General features: G+C 54.7%; 1 long non-coding RNA gene across 4 annotated transcripts; it reads right to left on the bottom strand.

Moving 5' to 3' along the window:
- Positions 1–866: 866 nt before the first annotated feature.
- LOC102239365 lies at positions 867–6,715 on the bottom strand. 4 transcript variants are annotated; one of them, XR_001361331.1, is made up of 6 exons: positions 6,451–6,715; positions 5,720–5,817; positions 5,420–5,542; positions 4,471–4,680; positions 4,084–4,202; positions 867–3,276 (listed from the first exon to the last, which is right to left on the bottom strand). It is a non-coding gene; the product is annotated as an uncharacterized LOC102239365 (long non-coding RNA). The 4 variants fall into 4 exon arrangements; XR_001361332.1 differs by lacking the exon at positions 6,451–6,715 and having other exon boundaries at positions 5,420–5,583; positions 5,720–6,440; XR_001361330.1 differs by lacking the exon at positions 6,451–6,715 and having other exon boundaries at positions 5,720–6,440.
- Between the last annotated feature and the right edge of the window lie 962 nt (positions 6,716–7,677).

Raw genomic sequence — 7,677 nt, 5'->3', positions numbered from 1 at the left:
GCAAGCCGGGGCTGACTCTCATGTGGCCTGGTGCATCCCAGCATGTTCCTGGCAGAGGAGGAGGCTGACAACATGGCGTGCCAACCCCAGGGGTAGCCCCAGCCTCACCCCTGCTGTCCATATCCCAAGATGGAGCATGAACCTTGATGCCAGGCTACCCGGCCTCACGGCAGCCTTTCTGCTCACTGCACACCTTTGGGCAGGTCCTGTGATCTGTCTATGCTTCTAGATCCTCCAGGTAGCGCCCACCCTGTGGGGCTGTGTGAGAATCTGGGAGTTAAAATGTGCCATGTGCCCAGCGAAGGCTGGGGCGTGTAGAGCTCAGTGAGGCCAACCCAGTGGCACCTTCTCTCAGCTCTAGGGACCTGCCCTCTACTGGACTGCCTACGTCCCCCTCACGGCCTCCCAGCCCCAGCTCAGAGTCCTGGGAGGCCTTTGATGGCATCTCTAATGACTGCTCCCTGGCCTTCCCCAGACAGGACTGCAGCTCATTCCTGCCCGTGACTCCAAGGACCCCTGCCATCTCTGGGGAAGGGGACTCATCCTGTCTTGTTAATGTCAGGCGTGGCCACATGGCATTTTGGCCCGTGGGATGTGGAGGGACTGATGTTTGCCACATCTGAGCAGCAGCTCCGGGGGTTTCCAAGGGTTTCCACCACCAGCTCACTGTTTTTCCTTTATGTGAGAAGTGAATGTCACCGTGAGGCTGGTTCTGTGACCCGGAAAGAGAAGAGCCACAGCCAACCTGCTGCTGCCTACACATAAGGTGAGGGAGAAGTGTGTGGTTGGAAGCCACAAAGCTCAGGGGGCTGTTTGTTACCAGGGCAAAACTAACGCATACACCAAGCAGTATGTTGCCTCGTTGCACTAACACTTGTTAAAATCAACTTTATTTCAGTGCAATTTATATACAGTCAAAAGCACACATTTCTCTAGTCAAGATAAAGGACATCTCCGTCACTTCAAACCTTCTTAAAATCAGCCCCCATTCAATCACCGGTCTGATTTCTATCATTATGAGATCACGTTAATCATTTTTGGAGCTTTTCGTGAACAGAATCATCTGGTGTACACTGGGAGCATCGGCGTTTTTAGAGAGGCGTCGGCACTGTGTCACCAGTTCATTCTCTGTTGCTGAGCAGTGTCTCAGCGTTTGAACACAGAGGCTGTTGACACACTGTAAGTTGTTTCCAGTTTTTACTGTTATGAATGAGCAGGGCTGCTATGAATACTTGTACCTGTGCATTTTATTTTCTTTCAGATATACTCCTGTGAATAACGTTGCTGGTTATATCACAGGTTTCTTTACTTTTGTAAGAAATTTCCAAACTTTTCTCAAGTGGTTGTCCTAATTTTACATTCCCACCAGCACACAGGAGAGTTCAAGTAGCTCCACATCCTCACCAATGTCTGATATAGTTAATTTTTTAAAAAATTTAATTTTGGTCTTTCTAGTAAGTGTGCAGTAATAGCCCATTAGTGTTTTAATTGGCAATTCCCTGATGAGTAGTGTATGAACTTATAGGTCATTTGTATGTTTTCCTTTACGGAAGTGTCTTGGTGTTCGGGCCACTTTTTCCTGGGTTGTTTGTATTTTTATTATTGAGCTGTAAGAGTTCTTTATAAATTGTCAGTGCAGGTTCTGCTGTATGTGTCCTATGCTTATTTCCCCCTTGGCTTGCTTTTCTGTTTTCTTAATGGTGTCTTTGACGAGTAAAGTAAAGCAGGTGGCTTTACCTTTGATGGATGCGATGTCCTGTTTTTCTCCCACAGTGAGTGCTTTTCGTGTCCTAACTAAGGAATCGTGGCTGGTAGGTTTTTCTCCTGTTTCCTTCCAGAGGCCGAGTGCTGTTCGCGCTGACAAATCGGCCTCTGCCCCGTTTGCATGAGCCTCCTTCCGATGGTGCCAGGCTCAGGCGGGGGCTGCATTCCCACATGGACACCAGTCATTGCAGCTCAGCGTGTTGTTAAGGAGACCTCCTTTCCTACGAGCTGTCTGCGCCTCTGTGAGTGACAGTGTGGGCATTGCTCCCCTCTCTCTTCCCCGCCCCCCGCCCCAGCCCAGCCCTGGGCCTTCCTCATCATGTCCCAGTGGCCACGCCCCATGTGAAGAAGGGTGTTCAGCAGCCTGGGCCTGGGCTCTCTTGCCCACTGGATGAGTGTCCTGGGGTTGCTGTAACAAAGGACCATAAACTGGGCAGCTTAAGACAACAGAAATGTCTTCTCTCACAGCTCTGGAGCCAGAAGGCATTTGGGTGAACCAGGTGAGTGGTCATGGGAGCCTGGTTTGGACTCAGGCCCCAGAGATGGAGCTTCTGGGTTGACCCAGGAGGTATTTGCAGGTGGAATCACTGGGGCCCGATCACTGCAGGCAGAGACTGCGACAGGAGGCTGGATCGGGGGAGGACTGGGCCGGAAGGCTGGGGTTGTTTCCCTAGCAGGCCAGGGAGAAAGGAGTTGGAAAGGTCTGGAAGTATGGTCTGGTTCTGCGAGTGAGGGGCAGAGAGGGGAGAGTCTAAGGGTGTTAGTTAGCCAGGGAGGCCCCTTGGGTCAAACAGGTTGAGGAGGGAAGGAAAGGGCCATCCATGGGGTTGGGGTGAAGGGCACGTGGGAGGGGGGGAGGGGAGGGCTAGGTGGGAAGGGGTGTAGTGGGAAGGCTCCAGGGAAGATCAGGCAGGTTTAAGTTTAGCTAGAAGAGCAAAAAGCCCCAAATCGCAGCAGATTGGCCAGGGATGGAGTCTGTACCCCGGCTGGGAGAGAGGGAGAAGCCCCCCAGGTTTCTGCTCCCCATCTGGTGAGGGGTGCTCATGGGGGAGGGGGAGGAAGGAGGCTGAGGCAGGTGGGTGAAGCTGTGAGTTGCCCTCCCTGGCCTCTGGGTGGAGCTGTGATTGAGGCCCCTTGCAGTTTGGACAGAGCTCATTAAAGTCCTGGCTCCCACTAATGATGTGACAAGGGAGTGCAAGCACTTTTTATTAGTTAATGAGGGCTTTTCATTTGGTGGCCTAACCGCCTCTAACCGTAGGGGAGCCCTGGCCTTTCCCCGGAGGCCGAGGCTGGCCCTGTGGCTCTGCCTGTCCTGACAGGTGGGCATCTTCCATCTTGGCCTTGGTGTTTCTGGCTGCACAATCGGGTGATGACAGTGTCTCATCTGTGCTGGTTGCAAGGAAACACCAAGGAAACACCAATGGGGTGGCCGTGCAGTCCTGGAGGCTGTCGTGGCCCCTCGACACTCTTGCTGGGCTATGAGAGGCCTGTTCCGGCTGTGTTGTCACGGCCCTGTGTGACCGGGACATCCTTTAGCTTCCTCAAGCCTTTTCCAGCTCCCCTCCCTCCCCCGGCCTCCCTCCCCCGCAGCTCTGAGCCTGTGTTTCTGGGCTGCTGTACCTGTCCTTCCACCACCCAGTGCCCGCTGGGTGTGGGACCCACATGTGAAGGAAAGAGGAATCTGGTTGGGACAGCTCCCCCAGACCTCCAACTTCGGCCTCTCTGGGACCCCAGTGAGTGAACCCAGGAATACTCATCCTTTTCAACCTGCCTGCTCTCTCCTTCACCTGTCTGCCATCCTAGATGGAAAACTCCCCAAACGGCCCCCTTCCCCCCAGGGACACCTGGGCCTAGGCTCAAACATTTCCCGCCCCTATCCTCCGGGAGGGGAGTTCGGGGTGGGGGGGGGGGGGGGGTCCTTCCCCTCTAGCCCAGGTGTTTTTCTCTCTCTCTTTTTCAAATATATATATCCTTGACCGGCTGCCTCTGCATACCCCCTACTGGGGATCAAGCCCGCAACCCAGGCATGTGCCCTGAGCAGGAAATGAACCGTGACCTCCTGGTTCATGGATCGACGCTCAGCCACTGAGGCCACCAGCCAGGCCCAGGTGCTTCTCTCTTGCTCTGAGTATCCCATTCCTCCCCCCAGATGCAATCACCTGAGGCCCCAAGAGAGTGGCCCTCATACACTCCCCCCCTGCCTGGTCCAGGAGTGCATGGGGGCGGGTCCTGGTGATGGGCAGGCCTGGAAGAGGGGGGTAACCCCACCCTGTGTGGTCTCCTCAGGCGACTGGTGGGAACAATGGCTCAGCCAAGTACCTCTGGGGCTCCTGGTGATGAGGCGATGCATCATTTCCAGCCTTGACCTTTCTCTATTCAGTGACAGAAACCACATCGATCCCACCAGCGCCTAGCCTTTCTGTTCTTCAGCATGAAATCTGGAAAATAACACGTCCCAAATGGCAGACTGGCAGACGGCCGCCCTCCCCACGGGCTCTCTGCTTTCTGCTTTTCAGAGAAACGGTAGCCATTTCCATCCCAAGCCCTTCCTGGGGCAGCGTCTAGTTGTCACACTGTTTATGAAGAAGATGCAAGGAGTCTCCACATCCGCCGATTCGGTTCCACCCCCACAAACGTGGAGACGCTAAGTGGCTGGGCAGGGCCACTGCATGAGGGCAGGCTGGACTTGCTGCCGGAGCAAACTACCTTTTGTGCCTGGGTTCCCGTCACCAGCGCTCTCATGTGCTCAGGACTGATCCCTACCCTTGGCTTCATTTGCTCGTTCAGCGACTGTCACCCAGCACCTTTTCGGCAGCAGCTCTAGACTCGTCGCTGCGGCTTTGGAGTGGGTCAGGATGCCATCCATCCCTCCAGGGGCTCTCCGCCAGGTGAGGACGGTGGGGTGCCCTGGCACTGCTGTGACCACAGACAGGACGCTTAAAACAACGGAATCTACCCCCTCCCAGCACTGGGGGCAGTCTGAAATCCAGGCGCACGCGCTGCACTCCCTCCAGAGGCTCTTCCAGCTCCCGGTAGCCCCATAGTGTTCCTTGGCTTGTGGCTGCATCCTTCCAGCCTCTGCCCTTGTCCTCCCACGCCTCCCACTGTGTGTCTAAATCTCTCTTTTCTCTGATAAAGACCGGAGCCATTGGATTTGGGGCCATCCTAATCCAGGATGATCTCATCTCGAGATCCTTGACTTCATCAAATCTCCAAAGACCCTTTCTCCAAACAGGGGTATGGACATATCTTTTGGGGAAACTATTCAATCCAGTGCAGGGGCGTTGATGACACTCAACCAGGCACAGAGAGGCTGGGCCCTCACAGTGAGCTGCTGCACACGCTGTCTCCCTTCACTGAGTAACAGGGATATGACCATCCAGCCTCACACATGAGGGAGGAGACACAGGCAAGGGGAGCGGACGTTGGCGGAGCCCCCCTCGGCACCAGCCCTGTGCCGGATGGAGACCGTCTCCGAAGGCCCGGCCTCGCTGCAATTCCTTTCTCTGTCACGAGTTGCCAGCTCGGAGCAAAGTGACTGTGACTGATAACCTCTCGGAACCTCAGCTTCCTCATCCGGGAAAGGGAGATAATCAGGGCTCCCCCAGATCCAGATCCGAGGAGGAGGAGGTGGTGGACAGAGGCTTGAACTCACCTGTTCCTCAACCGTGACAGGCTCCTCTCAGGAACAGGCTCCCAGGATCCTCCTCCAGGGCTGTGGGTTAAGGCTCCTTGTAATTAATCCCTCACCATCAGGGCTGGGCTGGGAATCCAAGATCTGGGTGAGGGTGAAGATGGGCAAAGTGGGGGGTCTTGGATCTGGAGGGTGTGAATCACTTGGGGAGGAATTCACAAAAAGAGGGAAGCAAAATGTAGACAGGAGAGAGGCAGCTGGGAGTGGGAGAAGGGAGAGACAGAAGGCCAGGAGGGCAGAGGTGGGTCGGGAGCCCCTCACCTCTTCTCCCCTGTCCCAGCCTGGCTGAGGGGCAGGGGCGGCAGAAAGATGTAAGCAACCGTCAGCCTTGCCTTGCCTTGGTGCAAAGAAAATATTCCCTGAAAGACATTAAAATGAAGTAAATAAAAGTGATAAAAATGGAAATATCAAGGCAGCAACTTCTTCTCTTCTGATTACAAAGCAGGCAGCGGGAGGCGGGTGCGGGCCCTGGCAGACGCAGCTGCAGCAGCCGGGCTGGCCTGATAAGGGCCCGGCCGCCTGCGCCCGAGAGATAAAGCCGGTGCCATGCTGCCTGTCCTCAATCCCGCCCGGCCATCAATATTCACACGGCCCGACCAACTGGCGTTGCAGATAGATTAAATATAGACTGCTGCTGCTGTGACCGAGACCTTATTAATCCGCTTGCCGGCATTTAAATGCTGTGGAGAACAGAGTTTAGAGCGCAGCGTCCAGAGCTCGACACTTCCTCACTTTCTTTCCTTTCCACCCGCCTTGGCCATTGTCTCCATGTCTCTAGCTTCACTTGGAAGTAAAGTTCCCAGATTCAGGTGGAGGTACCAGGATTGGGGGGATGGGGGTCCAGACACCTGACAGGTCACTCCTATCTGGGGAGGGCGCTGAGTGACATCCCAGCTAGGGTCTTTGGGGGCTGAAGTCATCCGGGAAGGAAATGGCTTGACTTTGGCACCAGGGACCCTGCAGACCATGGGCGGGGGCTGGGGCAGCCTCACCCTTCTGAGTCCTTTGTGTGCGGGGTGTGGCCTTTTCCTCCCGAGCTGTCTGCCCGCTGACAGCGACAAAGGCTGAACAAACAACCACACAAACAAATTACAATGACGGGAAAGGGAAAGTAAGGAACGTGGCCAGGGTAGAGTGTGGGCTGTGGAGACAAAGATGCCCCACTCTGCTCGGATCCCTCCGTGGCTCCCACCTCCCTTAGCGAGAAGCCCAAGCCCCCCACCCCACCTCAAGGCCTGGCCTCCTCTCTTAGCCTCTAGTGCAGGGATGGGCAAACTTTTTGACTCGAGGGCCACAATGGGTTCTTAAACTGGACCGGAGGGCCGGAACAAAAGCATGGATGGAGTGTTTGTGTGAACTAATATAAATTCAAAGTAAACATCATTACATAAAAGGGTATGGTCTTTTTTTTTTTTTTTTAGTTTTATTCATTTCAAACGGGCCGGATCCGGCCCGCAGGCCTTAGTTTGCCCATGGCTGCTCTAGTGAATTTGTGTTTTTGGTTGTGTGTTTTTTTTCATTTTTTTCTTTTAATCTTTATTGTTGAAAGTATTACATAGGTCCTCCTTTTCCTCCCCCATTAACCTCTTCCAGCCCGCTCCCGTCCTTCCCCGCCCCCAGGTCCTCACCACCCCATTGACTGTGTCCTCGGGTCTGCATATATGCAGACTGCACTGTTTTCTAATGCCAGGCACAATCTGCACAGGCCCTTTGCACAAGCTACATTGCCTCTTAGGAGCCTTCCTCCAGATGTCTACTCAGCTCCTTCCCTCACCTCCTTCAAGTCTCTGCTCAAATGCCATCTCTTCAGAGAGGCCGGGCTTGGCAAATAGCAAGAGGAAGGAAAGCACCTGTAGGTAGAGGAACTACCTTGTGCAGAGGCCCTGAGGTGTCTAATGTGGTGGCTGGAGAGAGAGAGAGAGAGAGAGGAAGAGAGAGAGAGGCAGACAGAAGTGCCAAGCAAACCAGGCCTCAGGCCATGAAAGACTCTGGTGGTTTTCCCAATAGGAGCACATCTGGTCCTCCCAGCATAGGGCACACAGCACTCCACACTGTGCACACGGCACCCCGACATACCGACTGCACCCCAGAACACAGCACCCTGACATACCGACTGTGCCCCAGCACACAGCGCCCTGACATACCAACTGTGCCCCAGAACACAGCACCCTGACATACCTACTCTGCCCCAGCACACAGCACCCTGACATACCGACTGT

This window comes from Myotis brandtii, unplaced genomic scaffold (genome assembly GCF_000412655.1).
Source record: "Myotis brandtii unplaced genomic scaffold, ASM41265v1 scaffold165, whole genome shotgun sequence".
Classification (NCBI taxonomy): Eukaryota; Metazoa; Chordata; class Mammalia; order Chiroptera; family Vespertilionidae; genus Myotis; species Myotis brandtii.
The sequence above is the reverse complement of the archived record's forward strand: the minus strand, read 5'-3'. Positions and strand labels throughout refer to the sequence as shown.